Source organism: Eumetopias jubatus, unplaced genomic scaffold (assembly GCF_037043125.1).
Source record: "Eumetopias jubatus isolate StellerSeaLion01/CBP00866 unplaced genomic scaffold, mEumJub1_p1.0 scaffold_2, whole genome shotgun sequence".
NCBI classification, from domain to species: Eukaryota; Metazoa; Chordata; class Mammalia; order Carnivora; family Otariidae; genus Eumetopias; species Eumetopias jubatus.
Window position 1 is genome coordinate 98,425,430 of NW_028274808.1, and position 17,929 is coordinate 98,443,358.

Sequence of the window (17,929 nt, forward strand, 5' to 3'; positions counted from 1 at the left end):
GGAAATAAACATCAAAATTAATATCTTTTACTTAAGGCAAAAGTTCTGTGAAGGCCTCTTAATTGCTGGTGCCATTCTGACTAGGGTAAAAAAATGGATGGGAAACAGTTGGCGTCAAACTTCCAAAATAAAGAAGTGAACCAGAAAGTAAAGAATGTCAGTCATTAAAATGGAACAAAAATGGAGAAAAATAAATACCACCAAGACTAAGAGGAGATTGGAAAATATCTTAGCAAATTAAAGTCTCCATAGAAACAGCAGGTCTCAGAAAAATTGTAGGTTTTGATTTAGAAAGATTATGGTAGAGACCACAGGTGGCTGTCATTTTTTAAAAGCATGTATTAAAAAATAAGACACTACTGATTTTGATAAATGTATACTGTTTCCATCTAATATCATCTAAATAGCAATACTAACATAGTAAGTACAGTAACTTCAGTCTTTTGTAAGAAGTCATACCACATATTCCTCTTATAAGGAAATGTATATGAATATATTTAATTTAGGAATAATGTTCTCTATTATAATATAATCTTTGTTTAGTCTTGTGATTAAGTAATAAATTGCTGGGCATTTGCTCTTATGTTGATCAATTGCATACATAAGTAAAATATGTCCTTCGTTTTTTATTTAAAATCACATGATTGTTACTCAAAGAGCAACATTTTGCCCATTATTTCCTAATGGAAGGTACCATTCAAAGAGGGAGGTTTGAAAATAGGCTACTATGGGGGCTGAGAATTGCCATCGTTATCCATCCCTCCCACCACTTTAAGTAAAAGTGACAAAGAAAAACCTTAGCTTGCTATAATATTAGCAAAAATGTCAATTTGCGGGTTATTAGTGTAAATGGCTACAGGCAGTTAATACTGTAACATCTGGATCTAATGAAGAAATGCAGAGCCAGAAACATTTGGTGAAAGTTTAAATAAGGTCATTCATCTGTTTCTGAACAAAAATTTCTCACCCCCAGTCCCACATTCAAAAATGAGCAGTGTTTGACTAAGACATACTTTAAAAATGTATCAAACCACCATAATTTCCTATGACCCAATAAAATAAGTGAGTAAGAGACAAGATTAAATATTCAATAATTAACATAATAATGCCTGAATCTAGATTGGCCTTATATTATAAAATGTTTCTATTTATTAAAAATGGCATCATTTACATTATTATTAGATAACAATAATCAAAAATTGAGAATATTATAATTATACACAATATCAGAACAATGCTCTCTGGTCAATACGTATTTGCAATAGTTATTATAAATTCAATTAAAATTATAGGAAAAGTGTAATTAATTTGTTTTTTAATAGTAAAAGTGATTTATTTGGTGTTTTGATGTGATTAATTTAGGGTTTTAATCAATGTTATTAATTTGTTTTTTTAAATTAGCTAGCAATTATAGAGAAGCAAACTTCTAAAGAAGTCATTTATATTTTACAGAGAGTTGTTCAGACAGTGATTTGTGCTTCATATGTACGTAGAGACACATTTCTTTATGAAACTTGAATGCTCATGGCAGCAAATTAGGCTACTGTTTGATTTTCCATACAATGAAAGACTCTCCAGAAGCTGCGATTAAAACACCTTTCTTGGGAAGTAGGAATAATCAGAAGTACTGAGTTGAGGTAACATGCAGTATTTTCGCTGGCACAAGTTTTGTGAAGGAAACACTGTTGCCAGGTTCAAATGTATTCTCTCTCAGAGTCGGGGGAAACAAAAACCTCTAAAGCTCTAAGGGCTTTCAATTAATATTGACTCACTGGGATCCTATCATTTTTTCAACCATTTCTTATAAATCAAGAAAACAGAATATTGCCATATTCAGATGTCAGCAACGGGAAGGTCGGTCAAAACAAAACAAGAAACAAAAGGCAATAAAAATAAAAAAGCTACCAGTTCTTTTTTGCCATTTGTGTTCCCAATCATATTATTAATGGGTTTTGATTTTTTAAAAGCTCTATGAATGTAAAAGGATAGCTAAATGTGAATTAAATGCCCTCTGAAATTCAGTGTTTTTAAAAGTGTTCAGTTTCTAGTGTCTCAGTTTCTAGCGTTCAGATTGTTACTGAAGTATTGTCCCATTCAAGTTCACTAAAGAAAGTTAAAAAGCAAACTGAAAAAACTTAGCAGTGCCTAGTCCACCACTGCTTTCTATTAAAATTGTTTTTAACTCTTAACATTCTCAACAGCCAAATTTTAATTTATTTATTTTGGAAACCAGCCATAGGTCATTTAAAGCTGCCTTTAAATGGGCTCTACTGTAACTGCTAAATGGTTTACAATGTAAAACTAGGCATTTGGGTAGAAGTTTTTCTATTAATTTAGGGCTCTCTGCTAATTATAGCCTATATGAAGTGCCATAATTAAACCTATGTACAGTTCAGAATCCTTAAGATTTTAAAACCTGTTCACTTTTAACAGTAAGATTACTTTTAATGACACAATGAACACAGTTCTCAAACGTGGGCCAATTCTTTATGGTGATGGCAGTCTGTCTGCTAAGCAGACGATGACCCCGTCACATGAATGTCTGCTTAGTGCATGACCAACATAGATTGAAGGCCCTGATTCCAAAGCAAAGAATTTTTAAAGCTTTCTAGTCCAGTTCTTATTTTGAAAACTTAATATCATCTATAATTTATCTCATTTCAAGTTATGCTTACCCTTAATTCTGCAACATGAATTAACTGAAATGAAAGTTTAAAAAAGCTGAATTTTCTATACCTTAATTTAAGAAGGGTAGCCAAGCTGAACAAAAACTCAAGAGTCAGGTTAATAGGAAATATTAATTATACCCAATTTTCACAGGGATAGAGCAATGGGAAATGGCATGAAGAGTACTGGGTTGAGTATTTGCAGATATATGAAAATAATGTTTTATGTAAGCATCGTGAGGCAAAGCACAACAAATCTTCATGAGAATTTTATGAGTATTTTCTGATCTCTATTACTCCAGTCTTTGAGTACCTCATATTATTAAATTTTCTTTTGAGTAAATTGTCATTTATGTCATACTTTTACACATCTTTTCTCCCTCCTACATGCTAAATTTAAAACAGTAAACTTCAGTTTTAACACACTATGTCTTTAAAGTTCATGAGAAGGAAATTTAATACTGCTTGAATAAAAGCAATCTTCTCTACTATTTTTTTCAAACCACAGTATTTGTTTCATTGCATATTTCGCATCCATGAAGCCCAATCATAATTCTAACAAGAAACATGGTCTTGTTTAGCAGGGATTTAAAACTTCTTACCAGATGAATGGAGTTGTGATATGAGGAACTGTATGGAACATATGAGAAAAAAATCCAAAAGAACAAAACTTCTGCATTTTTTCATATTTCCCATTTCCTTAGCTCTTTCTTGTCAATAGTGAGGTTCAATGATAGCATTTCATGTTTTTTTTTTGTTATTTTGTGGTCAGGCTCAGATACATTAAGTTACTTTTCTCACTAATATAATTAATAATATAATATAATATAATATAATATAATATAATATAAAAGTGTGTTTAATGTCTTCATTTAGACAAACTGTGTAAGGCCCTTGGAGGCTGTAAAGAAAGTATAAAATACAGGATATACTCTCATGAAGTTCAGGGTACTTCCTGAGGAAACCAAACATGCAAGTGAGAAGTACAGACCTCTGGTTCTGTGGCCTTTCCATAAACTTTAAGGAGTGATGTGGCTTAAAGGTTGAAAGCTTCTGACAATTCACCTGCTGACTGTGTGCATGATGATGTGGGGGAAGACCAGTGCAGGTATATTAAGTTGCGAATTATATATATATATATATATAGGCAGCACACAGTAACCTTTCTCTTAAAAATTTAAAATAGTTTTATGTCAGGAGACACCAAAGACATAAATTGTCAAATGCAGCAATCCCAGAATACTGCTTTTTCCAAGAATGAGCAAATCTCTAAGAAATGAAGAATTGAGGACTAGGCATCTAGGAAGTCAATAGGAAGGCTCAGTATTCTGCCACCACTGAAAACTCAAAGGTGGGGAGTGGTTCCAGGATGTGTGACCATCCCTACACTAAAAGCTAATATTGTGTTGGTTAGCATGTTAGCATGCAAATTATCAACTTCTCAATATTTAACCAAAGACTGACTACTTCAGTGTTATTGACTAGTTGGTTGTGAGCAACCACACATACTATTTAGATAAGATCCTGAACTTTGCAGTCAGGCTAATATAGCTTTGAAATTCTGCTTTACTAATATGATTTACAGCTGTTTCATTCACTCACTTATGGATTTTGGTTTCCTAAGCTGTAAAATAAAATTATTGTTACAAAAAAGTTTAGTTATATGAGCTAACACATGTGAAATAAGTTTATTTCTTGGAATGTAATTGGGACTTTAATTGAAATCTATACTTAAGAATAAAATTACTAATTGTAGGTTCTCTGCTCAAGTCTGCAATTATACCAAGGAAAGGCTAAGATACCGAAACACTTAGAGAGATATGTGAAGTCAGACCATTACACAGTGAAATGATGGAAGTACATTACAAGTTCATTTAGAGTTTCCTTACCTATGCTGGAGAATAACTGCAGTTCACTGACGCGAAGATCAGATTACAGCTGCTAAAATTAAAATGTAATTATAAGATACCAGCTCTCTGTTCCTGAGAATATCTTAGAGACAAGAGACTTTTGCTAGTCAGACTACTTTCACTTTGGAGAAGTACACATACTCAGCCTGAGGCCTCCTAGATGTTTCCTCCTGCAGCAGGAGGTGAAAGTTGTACTTTGTAGTGAAATTTCACCCAGGGCAAAAACCACTGATGCCCTAATAAAGTGGGCCAAACTATACAAATGAAAGAAGCCAGAGAAGACATTTATTGTGAAAGATTAATCTTAAATCTCTCCTTGATTTTCTAGTACCTAGCATTCCATTCATCACTTTCTGATGATCTGCTATTATGTGGTATTTTCTCAGGTATCTATACCTACCTACCCTTTATTCATCTTTCCTTCTTCTAGCCTTTTCATTCTTTCAGGTGTAATCATGCATATTGAGTCATAGAATATATAGTGTCTTCTTTTGATGCTCTGGAGTATGGCTCATTTTCCCACATACCAACGGTGCCTCTTTCAAGCTATTCATTTAGTAACGCTCCTTTTGGTAATTGTTAATATTTGAGTATGGCCTGGATTGGCAGCTCTGAGTTGCTTTCAAATTTAGGCTGTGGAGACTGAGCCCGAACATCTCACAGCATGCAAAAGGATTAGCTACTTTTCTAGGCCTAGTAATAATACTGGATAAACTTTGTTGTGCTTCCACTGTGCTACACACTCTTTTGCCAAGCTTATGTAGATGTAAGACTCCATATAACCCCCACATATACTCCATGAGGCTGGCATTATCACTAGATTAGAGATGATGACACAATCTTACAGAGGCTCATAAAAATTGTCCAAGATGACCAAGTTGGCAAGTGAGAGATCCTCTATGCTATAAAGTATTAGGAGATGGTGTTCCAGGGGGTCTCATATTTCTGCAACTCCTATGAGCAGAGGCATTGATTGTCTTTGTCCTTTTCTTAAAAGATTTATTCATTTCTTTGGGGGGGGGGAGGAGACAAGAGCGTGGGGGGAGGGGCAGAGGGAGAGAATCTTCAAGGAGATTCCCCGCTGAGCCCCATGCGGGGGCTTGATCCCATGACCCATAAGGTCATCACCTGAGCCAAAACCAAGAGCTGGATGCTTAACTGACTGAGCCACCCAGGTGCCCCTGGTTGCCTTTGTTTTTAACTACCTTTTCAAGGATGTTAGTACAGCCTTGAAAAATAGAACTAGAATCTCCCTCTAAGCAAAGGGGCAGGCATGCCTGTATCTCATTATATAAGATTCATGTTCTTTAAGCTTATTGTTCCTTTCATGTAATGTGACATATTTTGTGTACGGTTGTTGCTTAGCTTTCTTCATACCATCTTGTGGGAACTGAGCTCGAGGAACTGGCACAAGACAATGCTTGTATACTAACTACTGTTATTGACATAAGTAATAAAGTCCTTTGTCTCTTTTCTAGGATTCTCATGTCTTCTATCAACATCCATAACAGCATGAAAAACTACTTGCCTATTAGCATGCAGGTAAGATAAAATTTCAGACACTTTGCAGTTCCTGATACATACTCTGCTCTAGTACTTTTTCATATATTAGCAGTAATATCTGAGAGATTCAATATAGTTGTGCTTATTTATAAATTGTGACTGATTCTTTAAACTTATGTCATTTGTCCTTAAGAATAAAATTCAATCTTTAATAAATGTTTTATAATTCAGTATAAATGTTTAATTAAGAAAATATTTTATTAATTTTTTGCATTAAAAATCACCTCTCTGGTATGTACACAAAGGGATGATTTTCTACCAATTGTTAAGGCAAAAACTTACATCTATTGAAAAGTTATGTAGCTTATACTACCAAGAAAAGAAAATGCATTTATTACAGTCATTCATTTTCATATTCTTCTATTGCATCTTAAATATTTTATTATGCCTTTATCTCACAAACATTACACTGGGGCATGATTAATGCATACTGATAAATAGAAGTGGAGGGAAACTAAAATATTTATGGTTAAAATGCACTTACAGAGAATCTTCCTGACCTCAAGGAATTGTTTCCTTGACAAAATAATTCACCAAAAAGAAAACGGTTAATAAATTCATTAAATAAATTCATTAAATTTAAACCTTACTTCATCAGAAAGCACCATAATGTGAAAAGACAAGTTCCCAGGTAGGATGCAATGTTTGAATCACATGTCTCTAAAAGAGACAGTAATAGTGTTATAAAGAACTTCAATGACTGAGCAGCAAATAGATAAATAGCTCAACATAAACGATCTAAACACTTAAACTTTTTTAAAAAGGAGAACTCAAATGGTTAATAAACATATGCAAAGGTGCTCAAATCAGTTAATGATTTCAGAAATTAAATATAGATGCATTAAAATTATTACACAACAATCCAAAAAAATGAAATAATGGAATAAAAATGTAACTATGCCAAATGTTGGAGAGGATGTGGAATTTAGACAATTTCATACACAACTTGTGGGAGTACACATATGTCCTAGTTATCAACTGCTATGTAACAAATAAGCACAAACCAAGTGGCTTATAACAACACACATATACTATTTCACAGTGTCTGTGGGTTAGGAGTTTGGACATGGCTTAGTGGAGTACTCTGCAAGGCTGCACTCAAGGCGTTGGCCAGCCTGGCTTTTCATCTGCAGGCTTCGATGGTGGAAGGGTTTACTTCTAATCTCACTCAGAAAGTTAGCAGAATTCATTTCCTACAGCTGCAACACTGTGGGTCTTGACCTCTAGCTGTCACCTGAGGCCATCCGCATCTCTCTGAGAGGCTACACTCTTCCTTGCCACATGAGCCTCCTAATATGGGCACTTACTTTTTCAGAGGTGACAGGGGACAAAGTCTCTATAGCAAGCCTACTAGTAAGATGGAATATTCTATGACAAAGTATAATCATGAGTGACGTCGCATAACATTTAACATAGCCTACTGATCAGAAGTGAATCACAAGTCTCAGGTCTCACTCACACTGAAGGAGAAGAGATTATACAAGGGTGTGAAGTACAAGAGGCAGGAATCATAAGGGCAACCACGAAGTCTGTCAACCATACATTGGTGCCACACCTTTGGAAAAATTTGGTACTATCAGTTAAAGTTTAGGATATGCATACAATCAAATCAAGAAACCCCACTCATAAAATTAACACATATACCTGAAGATATTCTTAGATGTGTACTCTAAGAAATCTATATAAAATTATTCAGAGCAGATTTGATTGTAATCGTCTCCATCTGAAACATTCCAAATGACCATCAAGGATTAAATAGACGAGTAAGCTGTGGCTGTAACACATCATATTTACATTCTGTTCTGCAACATGTTTTTTTTTTTTTTATTGTGGTAAATATAACATAAAATTTATCATCTTCACCATTTTTAAGTGTGGGCTTTAATGGAATTAATTCCATTCATGTTTTTTGCTGACATCAGGACCATTCATCTCCAAAAGTCTTTTCATCTTGCAAAACTGAAACTCTACACCCATTAAATGATAATCCCCATCACCCTTACCCCAGTCGAAGGAAACTACTATTCTACGTTCTGTTGCTATGATTTTGACTACTCTAAGTACCTCATATAAATGGATTCATACAGTATCTCTTTCTCTCTCTCTTTTTTTAAGATTTATTTATTTATCTGAGAGCTGGGGGGGTGGTCAGAGGGAGAAGCAGACTCCCTGCTGAGCAGGGAGCCCGATGCAGGACTCGATCCTAGGAGTCCAGGACCATGACCTGAGCCACACAGGCACCCCAGTATCTCTCTTTCTGTGATTGGCTTATTTCACTTAGCATCATGTCCTCATCAATGAAATCATAAAGTTCATCCATGTTGTAGCATATGTCAGAATTCCCTTTTGTTTTAAGACTGAATAATATTCCATTGTAAGTATATATACTATATTTTGCTTATCTATTCATCCATCAGTGAATATTTGGATTTTTTCCACATTTTAGCTATTATGAATAACGCTGCTATGATCATTGGTGGACTATGATATCCTTAAATCTAGATTTCAATTCTTTTGGGCATATATCCCAAACAGAAATTTCTGGATTATATACTAATTCCATTTTCAATTTTTCAAGGAACTGCCATTATTTTCCATAGGGGTTACACCATTTTTACATTCCGCACAAAGAATTCCAAAAGGGGTCCAATTTCTCCACAACCCTGACAACATTTTTTATTTTCTGTTTTTTAATAGTAGTCATCTATTAAGATGAAGTGATATCTTGTAGTTTTGATTTGCATTTCTCTAATGTTTAGTTATGTTTCTTGTGCTTATTGGCTCTTTACATATCTTCTTCTCAGAAATATCTATTTAAGTCCTTTGCCTATTTCAGAATTGTATTGTTTTTTGTTGCTGTTATTATTATTTTTGAATTTTAGAAATTCTTTATATGTTCAAGATGTCAATACCTTATTGGATATATCATTTGCAAATATTTTTCCCACTCTGTGGGGTGGGTCCCTTTTTATTCTGTTGATAGTGTCTTTTGGTGTGTCTTTATTAAAATTTTCAAGAAGTCCAACTTGTTTATTCTTTTTATTTTGCTGTTGTTTTTTGTTTTTGTTTTTGTTTTTTATTCCTTTGGTGTTATATCCAAGAATCATTGCCAAATCAAATGTAGTAAAGTTTTGCCCTATGTTTTTTTTTTTATTTTTTTTATTGTTATGTTAATCACCATATATTACATCATTAGTTTTTGGTGCAGTGTTCCATGATTCATTGTTTGTTCATAACACCCAGTGCTCCATGCAGAACGTGCCCTCCTCAATACCCATCACCAGGCTAACCCATCACCCTACCCCCTCCCCTCTAGAACCCTCAGTTTGTTTTTCAGAGTCCATCATCTCTCATGATTCGTCTCCCCCTCTGACATACTCCCCTTTTCTTCCTCTCCTGTTATCTTCTTTTCTTTTTTCTTAAAATATTTTGCGTTATTTGTTTCAGAAGTACAGATCTGTGATTCAACAGTCTTGCGCAATTCACAGCGCTCACCATAGCACATACCCTCCCGAATGTCTATCACCCAGCCACCCCATCCCTCTCACCCCCAACCACTCCAGTAACACTCAGTTTGTTTCCTGAGATTAAGAATTCCTCATATCAGTGAGGTCATGTGATACATGTCTTTCTCTGATTGACTTATTTCACTCAGCATAACACCTTCCAGTTCCATCCACATCGTTGCAAATGGCAAGAAGATCTCATTCCTTTTGATGGCTGCATAATATTCCATTGTGTATATATACCACCTCTTCTTTATCCATTCATCTGTCGATGGGCATCTTGGCTCTTTCCACAGTTTGGCTATTGTGGACATTGCTGCTATAAACATTGGGGTACACGTACCCCTTCGAGTCCCTACATTTGTATCTTTGTGATAAATACCCAGTAGTGCAATTGCTGGATTGAACGGTAGCTCTAATTTCAACTGTTTGAGGAACCTCCATACTGTTTTCCAGAGTGGTTGCACCAGCTTGCATTCCCACCAACAGTGTAGGAGGGTTCCCCTTTCTCCACATCCCCGCCAACATCTGTCGTTCCTTGACTTGTTAATTTTAGCCATTCTGACGGGTGTGAGGTGGTATCTCATTGAGGTTTTGATTTGGATTTCCCTGATGCCGAGCGATGTTGAGCACTTTTTCATGTGCCTGTTGGCCATTTGGATGTCTTCTTTGGAGAAATGTCTGTTCATGTCTTCTGCCCATTTCTTGATTGGATTATTTGTTCTTTGGGTGTTGAGTTTGATAAGTTCTTTATAGATTTTGGATACTAGCCCTTTATCTGATACGTCATTTGCAAATATTTTCTCCCATTCTGTCGGTTGTCTTTTGGTTTTGTGGACTGTTTCTTTTGCTGTGCAGAAGCTTTTTATCTTGATGAAATCCCAATAGTTCATTTTTGCCCTGGCTTCCCATGCCTTTGGCGATGTTTCTAGGAAGAAGTTGCTGCGGCTAAGGTCGAAAAGGTTGCTACCTGTGTTCTCCTTTAGGATTTGGATGGACTCCTGTCTCACGTTTAGGTCTTTCAACCATTTGGAGTCTATTTTTGTGTGTGGTGTAAGGAAATAGTCCAGTTTCATTCTTCTGCATGTGGCTGTCCAATTTTCCCAACACCATTTGTTGAAGAGACTGTCTTTTTCCCATTGGATATTCTTTCCTGCTTTGTCAAAAATAAGTTGACCATAGAGTTGAGGGTCCATTTCTGGGCTCTCGATTCTGTTCCATTGATCTATGTGTCTGTTTTTGTGCCAGTACCATACTGTCTTGATGATGACAGCTTTGTAATAGAGCTGGAAGTCCGGAATTGTGATGCCGCCAGCTTTGCTTTTCTTTTTCAGTATTCCTCTGGCTATTCTGGGTCTCTTCTGGTTCCATACAAATTTTAGGATTATTTGTTCCATTTCTTTGAAAAAAGTGGATGGTATTTTGATGGGGATTGCATTGAATGTGTAGATTGCTCTAGGTAGCATTGACATCTTCACAATGTTGATTCTCCCAATCCATGAGCATGGAACGTTTTTCCATTTCTTTGTGTCTTCTTCAATTTCTTTCATGAGTATTTTATAGTTTTCTGAGTCCAGATCCTTTGCCTCTTTGGTTAGATTTATTCCTAGGTATCGTATGGTTTTGGGTGCAATTGTAAATGGGATCGACTCCTTGATTTGTCTCTCTTCTGTCTTGTTGTTGGTGTATAGGAACGCCACTGATTTCTGTGCATTGATTTTATATCCTGCTTCTTTACTGAATTCCTGTATGAGTTCTAGCAGTTTTGGGGTGGAGTCTTTTGGTTTTTCCACGTACAGTATCATATCATCTGCAAAGAGTGAGAGTTTGACTTCCTCTTTGCCGATTTGGATGCCTTTGATTTCTTTTTGTTGTCTGATTGCTGTGGCTAGGACTTCTAATACTATGTTGAATAGCAGTGGTGAGAGTGGACATCCCTGCCGCGTTCCTGACCTTAGGGGAAAAGCTCTCAGCCTTTCCCCATTGAGAATGATATTCGCTGTAGGTTTTTCATAGATGGCTTTTATGATATTGAGGTATGTACCCTCTATCCCTATACTCTGAAGAGTTTTGATCAAGAAAGGATGCTGTACTTTGTCAAATGCTTTTTCTGCATCTATTGAGAGGATCATATGATTCTTGCTCTTTCTTTTGTTAATGTATTGTATCACGTTGATTGATTTGCGGATGTTGAACCAGCCTTGCAGCCCAGGAATAAATCCCACTTGGTCCTGGTGAATAATCCTTTTAATGTACTGTTGGATCCTATTGGCTAGTATTTTGGTGAGAATTTTTGCATCCATGTTCATCAAGGATATTGGTCTGTAATTCTCTTTTTTGATGGGGTCTTTGTCTGGTTTTGGGATCAAGGTAATGCTGGCCTCATAAAATGAGTTTGGAAGTTTCCCTTCCATTTCTATTTTTTGGAACAGTTTCAGGAGAATAGGTATTAATTCTTCTTGAAATGTCTGATAGAATTCCCCTGGGAAGCCATCTGGCCCTGGGCTTTTGTTTCTTGGGAGATTTTTGATGACTGTTTCAATTTCCTTCGTGGTTATAGGTCTGTTCAGGTTTTCTATTTCTTCCTGGTTCAATTTTGGTAGTTGATACATCTCTAGGAATGCACCCATTTCTTCCAGGTTATCTAATTTGCTGGCATAGAGTTGCTCATAATATGTTCTTATAATTGTTTGTATTTCTTTGGTGTTGGTTGTGATCTCTCCTCTTTCATTCATGATTTTGTTGATTTGGGTCATTTCTCTTTTCTTTTGAATAAGTCTGGCCAGGGGTTTATCAATCTTGTTAATTCTTTCAAAGAACCAGCTCCTAGTTTCGTTGATCTGTTCTACTGTTCTTTTGGTTTCTAGTTCATTGATTTCTGCTCTGATCTTTATGATTTCTCTTCTCCTGCTGGGTTTAGGCTTTATTTGCTGTTCTTTCTCCAGCTCCTTTAGGTGTAGGGTTAGGTTGTGTATTTGAGACCTTTCTTGTTTCTTGAGAAAGGCTTGTATTGCTATATACTTTCCTCTCAGGACTGCCTTTGCTGTATCCCAAAGATTTTGAACAGTTGTGTTTTCATTTTCATTGGTTTCCATGAATTTTTTTAATTCTTCTTTAATTTCCTGGTTGACCCATTCATTCTTTAGTAGGATGCTCTTTAGCCTCCATGTATTTGAGTTCTTTCCGACTTTCCTCTTGTGGTTGAGTTCTAGTTTCAAAGCATTGTGGTCTGAAAATATGCAGGGAATGATCCCAATCTTTTGGTACCGATTGAGACCTGATTTGTGACCTAGGATGTGATCAATTCTGGAGAATGTTCTATGGGCACTAGAGAAGAATGTGTATTCCGTTGCTTTGGGATGGAATGTTCTGAATATATCTGTGAAGTCCATTTGGTCCAGTGTGTCATTTAAAGTCTTTATTTCCTTGTTGATCTTTTGCTTAGATGATCTGTCCATTTCAGTCAGGGGGGTGTTAAAGTCCCCCACTATTATTGTATTGTTGTCAATGTGTTTCTTTGCTTTTGATATTAATTGCCTTATATAATTGGCTGCTCCCATGTTCGGGGCATAGATATTTACAATTGTTAGATCTTCTTGTTGGATAGACCCTTTAAGTAGGATATAGTGTCCTTCCTCATCTCTTATTACAGTCTTTGTTTTAAAATCTAGTTTGTCTGATATAAGGATTGCCACCCCAGCTTTCTTTTGGTGTCCATTAGCATGGTAAATGGTTTTCCACCCCCTCACTTTCAATCTGGGGGTGTCTTTGGGTCTAAAATGAGTCTCTTGCAGACAGCATATTGATGGGTCTTGTTTTTTAATCCAATCTGATAGCCTGTGTCTTTTGATTGGGGCATTTAGCCCATTTACGTTCAGGGTAACTATTGAAAGGTATGAATTTAGTGTCACTGTATTACCTTTAAGGTGACTGTTAACTGTCTGTTGTCTGTGTTCGTTTCTGCTCTTTGCTGCTTTTAGGTTCTCTCTTTGCTTAGAGGACCCCTCTCAATATTTCTTGGAGGGCTGGTTTCGTGTTTGCAAATTCCTTTAGTTTTTGTTTGTTCTGGAAGCTTTTTATCTCTCCTTCTATTTTCAGTGATAGCCTAGCTGGATATAGTATTCTTGGCTGCATATTTTTCTCGTTTAGTGCTCTGAAGATATCTTGCCAGTCCTTTCTGGCCTGCCAGGTCTCTGTGGATAGGTCTGTTGCCAATCTAATGTTTCTACCATTGTAGGTTACATATCTCTTCTCCCGAGCTGCTTTCAGGATTTTCTCTTTGTCTCTGAGACTCGTAAGTTTTACTATTAGATGTTGGGGTGTTGACCTATTTTTATTGATTTTGAGAGGGGTTCTCTGTGCCTCCTGGATTTTAATGCCTGTTTCCTTCCTCACATTAGGGAAGTTCTCTGCTATAATTTGCTCCAATATACCTTCTGCCCCTCTCTCTCTCTCTTCTTCTTCTGGGATCCCAATTATTCTAATGTTGTTTCGTCTTATCGCATCACTTATCTCTCGAATTCTGCCCTCGTGATCCTGTAGTTGTTTCTCTCTCTTTTTCTCAGCCTCTTTATTTTCCATCATTTGGTCTTCTATATCGCTGATTCTCTCTTCTGCCTCATTTATCCTAGCATTTAGTGCCCTCATTTTTGATTGCACCTCATCAATAGCCTTTTTGATTTCGACTTGGTTAGATTTTAGTTCTTTTATTTCTCCAGAAAGGGTTTCTCTAATAACTTCCACGCTTTTTTCAAGCCCAGCTAGTGTCTTTAAAGTCATGATTCTGAACTCTAGGTCCGACATCGTACTAATGTCCGTATTGAGTAGGTCCCTGGCTGATGGTACTACCTCTTGTTCTTTTTGCTGAGGTGATTTCTTTCGTCTTGTCATTTTGTCCAGAGGAAAATAGATGAATGAGAGAACAAAATGCTAACAGGTTTACAACGTCCCCAGCAAATATACTGTATACAAATCCGAAAAGACCTGAAACCAGGGGAAAAGAAAGGGAAAGAAAGAAAAAAGAAAGAGAAAAAGAAAAAGAAAAAAAAAGAAAAAAAAAGATAAAAACAAAAACAAAACAATACAAAAAAAGCAGAATATGATCAAATATGATCAGGCTAGTGCATAGATCAGTGCCACACACTAGGTTTTGGGCGTATTTTGGTCTGTTAGAAAAAAGTGCCTCCTAAAATTTTAAAGGAAGAAAGACATATATGTACAAAATAAGGGTTGATACAATGAAGGGATGGAAGATGACTGTAAAGATGAAAATTATAAAAGATTTTATAAAAGGACTTGGTAAGATAAGTTGTTTGAAAAAAGAAAGAAGATTTAAGAAAAAAAAGAAAAAAAAAGGAAAAAGGGAGAGAATGTGATCAGGCAGGAGACTAGAACAAAGCCATACACTAGTGATTTAGGGTATATTTTGATCTGTTAGAAGAAACTGTACCTCAAAATTTTAAAGAGAGAACAACTTATATATATATGCCAAAAATAAGGGTAACTACTATGAAGGGATAAAATATGACTCTAAAAATGAAAAATAAAAAATATTGTTTTTTTTTTTTTTAAAAAGGGATTGATAAGATGTTGGTTGAAAAAGGGAAAAAGAAAAATAAAAAAAAAGTCAACAAAAATTAACTTTGATGAAATAATGAATCATGGTAAAAAAAAAAAAAAGCCATGAATCTATGTGCAGTATTCCCCTAGCGCTGGAGTTCTCCCATTCTCCTTGATCGATCAACTTGGTCTTGGCTTGCTGGCTGTTCGTGCTGATCTTCTGGGGGAGGGGTCTGTTGCTGTGGTTTCCAAATGTCTTTGCCAGAGGCGGAATTGCCCCGCCCTTGTCGGTCCGGGCTAAGGAAGCTGCTCCGGTTTGCTCTCAGGAGCTTTTGTTCCCTGCAAGCTCTCGGTAGAGACTTGGAGGACCAGGGCAGAAATAGTGGCCTCCCAATCTCCGCCCGGAGGAGCTGAGAACTCGGGGCCCCGCTCCTCAGTGTGCCCCCAGAGAAAAGCAGTCACTTCCGTGTCCCCGGTCTCCGGCCGCACTCCGTGCTCACCCAGCCTGTGATCGAGCGCTTCTATCTCTGGCACCCGACCCCGCACGGAGTCTCCAAACCCAGCAGATCCCTGCAGTGCGTTCCCGCACCGCTCCTCCCCGGGAAGGAAGGGGAGTCTCCCCGGATCTGCTGCTTGTTGCGTCCCTGCTGGGGGAGCCGTGCCCCAACTGGGCCGCAGATCACAGTTTATGGCAACCCCGAGCTGAGAGCCCGCGACTCTGCTCCGTCTCTGCAGCCGGCTTCCCCGCTCTGATACCTGGGAGCTCTGGCGCACTCAGGCACTCCCGGTCTCTCTGTGATCCCAAGGGTCCTGAGACCACACTGTCCCGGGAGGATTCCACCCCCCACTTAGCCACTGCAGCGACGTCCCTCCGCCGAGCCAACTTCTAAAAGGTCTGATTTTGTGCTCCGCGGCTCTAGCACTTGCCAGAAGCGGCCGACGGAGGCCCCTCCCCCGCCATCTATCCTCCTGAATATCGCCTCGGATTCACTTCTCCGCATGCCCTACCTTCCAGTAAGTGGTCGTTTCTCTGTTCAGAGAGTTGCTGCTACTCTCTTCTTTGATCTCCTGTTGAGTTCGTAGGTGTTCAGAATGGTTTGATCCCTATTCAGCTGAATTCCTGAGACCAGACGAAATCTAGGTCTCCTACTCCTCCGCCATCTTGCTCTGCCCTATATTTTAAGAGTCTTCTGGTTTTAGGTTATATTTAAGGTATTAGGTATTAATTTAAGTCTCTGATTCAATTATTTTTTTGTGTATGGTGATAGGTAAGAGTCCAATTTCATTCTTTTGCGTATGGATGTGTAATTTTCCCAGCACCATTTGTTGAAAAAATGCCCTTTCCCATTGACTTGTGTTGGCCCCCTTTCAAAAATAATTTTACCATATATCTGAGAGTTTATGTCTGGGCTCTCTATTCTATCTTATTGATCTATATGTCTGTCTTTATGACAGGACCTCATTCTTTTGATTACTGTAGCGTTCTAGTAGGTTTTGAAGTCAGACACCTGAGTCTTCCTACTTCGTTCTTTTTCAAGATTGTTTTGGCTATTTGGAATTACTTGAGGTTCCATACAAATTTTAGCAAGGATTTTTCTATTTCTTTATAAAAATATAAGGATTTTTATAGATATTGGATTTAATTTGTGGATCACTGGGTAATATTGGCATCTTAATGTTGAGTCTTTCTATCCATAAACATGAAATGTGTTTCCATTTATTTGTCTTTTAAGATTTCTTTCAGCAATATATTCTAGTTTTTATTATACAAATCTTTCACCTCATTAGTTAATTTCTAAGTATTTTATTTATTTTGATGCTATTGTAAATGGAATTGTTTTCTTTTATAAATTTTCTTTTTTTATTTTTTTAAATTCCAGTATAATTAATGTACAGTGTTATATTAGTTTCAGGTGTACAATACAATGACTCAACAATGCAATTGTTTTCTTAATTTTATTTTCAGATTGCTCATTGTTAATGCATGGAAACACAGCTGACATTTGTGTGTTGACTCTGTTTCTGGCTTCTTTATTGAATTCTCTTATTAGTTTTAATTATTTTTTTGTGGAATCTTTGGAGGTTTCTACATATCAGATCATATCATCTGAAAATGGATATAATTTACTTCTTTTTTAATTTCTAGGCCTTTTATGTCTTTTTGTTGCCTAATGGCTCCAGCTAGAATTTCTAGTACTATATTGAATAGTGGCAAAAACAGGTATCTTTGCTTTTTTTCTTATTTAGGGAAAAAAAAAACCCTTTCAGTCTTTCCCCATTAAATATGATATTCACTGTAGGTTTTTCATGTATTGTTTTTATTATGTTGAGGTAGTTTCATTCTAATGAAAGTTTATCAAATTTTTTTTCATGAAAGTTTCTTTGAATTTTGTCAAATGCTTTTTCTGTATCAATTGAGATTATCATGTGGTCTTTTTCCTCCATTCTGTTCATGTGATATATTAAATTGATTGACTTTTTATATGTTGAACACTCATATCCCAGAATACATCTCACTTGGTCATGGTGTGTAATCTTTTTAATATGTCACTTAATTTGGTTTGTCAGTAGTGTGTTGAAATGTTTGCATTAATGTTCATAACGGATATTGGTCTATAGTTTTCTTAGTGTCTTTGTCTGGATTTTGTATCAGGATAATGCAGGCCTTGTAGAAGGAGTTAGAAACTGTTCCCTCCTTGTCATTGTTTTGGAAAAGTGTGAGAAG